The sequence below is a fragment of the Apteryx rowi genome, unplaced genomic scaffold, assembly GCF_003343035.1.
Source record: "Apteryx rowi isolate R43461 unplaced genomic scaffold, aptRow1 scaffold_2452, whole genome shotgun sequence".
NCBI lineage: Eukaryota > Metazoa > Chordata > Aves > Apterygiformes > Apterygidae > Apteryx > Apteryx rowi.
In genome coordinates, this window is record NW_020448811.1 from 4,623 (window position 1) to 5,915 (window position 1,293).

Genomic DNA, 1,293 nt, shown 5'->3' on the forward strand with positions numbered 1-1,293 from the left:
GTGGAGATCCCCATCATGGCCATGGGTTCTCCATGGGGTCGTGGAGATCCCCATCGTGGCCATGGGTTCTCCATGGGGTCGTGGAGATCCCCATCGTGGCCATGGACCCTCCATGGAGTCGTGGAGATCCCCATCATGGCCATGGGTTCTCCATGGGGTTGTGGAGGTCCCCATCGTGGCCATGGGCTCTCCATGGGGTCGTGGAGATCCCCATCATGGCCATGGACCCTCCATGGGGTCGTAGGGATCCCCATCGTGGCCATGGGCCCTCCATGGGGTTGTGGGTATCCTCATCATGGACATGGGTTCTCCATGGGGTCATGGAGATCCCCATCGTGGGGCTGTGGGGATCCTCATCACAGCAGAGGACCCTCCATGGGGTCATGGGAATCCCCATCGTGGCCAGGGACCCTCCAGTGGGCCATGGAGATCCCCATCACGACCAGGGACCCTTCATGGGGTCGTAGCGATCCCTGTCATGGGGCTGTGGTGATTCCCATCATGGATGGAGATCCTCCAGTGGGCCATGGAGATCCCCATCACGACCAGGGACCCTTCATGGGGTCGTAGTGATCCCTGGGTGATTCCCATCATGGATGGAGACCCTCCACAAGGCCACGGAGATCCCCACTGGGGCTGGGGACCCTCCGTGGGGTCGTGGAGATCCACATCACGAGACCGTGGAGGTCCTCACCGTGGCCACGTCCCGGCGGTGCCATCGATGCTGTCTCTACTCTCTCCTCAGACCCCCAGTGGTACCCGGCCAGACAGTCGCTGCGCCTGGACCCCAGTGAGTGCCACCTCCGGGGACAATCGTGCCCACCTGCCCCCACCCCAGCTCCTGGTGGAGCTCTGGAGTCCACCCTGCCTTCCCGGGGGACCCCAGGGTGCCACAGGGCCACCCACCATCTCCTGTCCCTCCCCAGAGGGGAAGTCCCTGAAGGACGAGGATGTGCTGCAGAACCTGCCCGTGGGCACCACGGCCACCTTCTACTTCCGGGACCTGGGCGCGCAGATCAGCTGGGTGACGGTGTGTCCGTCTGTCCCTCCGTCCGTCCGTTCATCCACCTCTCTGTCTATCCACTGCTTTGTTCATCCATCTCTGTCCACCCATCCGCATGTCTCTCCATCCATTCATTTTCCATACATTCATCCATCTTTGTCTTCAATCTTCCATTCTTCTGACCATCCATCCATCCATCCCCCTTGTGCCTCCAACCTTCCATCTCTTTGTTCCTCCATCCATCCATCCATCCCTCTTGTGCCTCCAACCTTCCATCTCTTCGTTCCTCC

The 1,293-nt window shown here is 61.0% G+C and overlaps 1 long non-coding RNA gene across 1 annotated transcript in view; it reads left to right on the top strand.

The window, feature by feature from the left end:
* Positions 1–1,026, top strand: part of LOC112966492 — a 2,974-nt gene extending 1,948 nt beyond the window's left edge. Inside the window, exons 3-4 of the long non-coding RNA XR_003253616.1 lie at positions 746–790; positions 927–1,026. This is a non-coding gene — a long non-coding RNA (uncharacterized LOC112966492). The remainder of the gene's footprint in view (positions 1–745; positions 791–926) is intronic.
* The last annotated feature ends 267 nt before the right edge of the window (positions 1,027–1,293 follow it).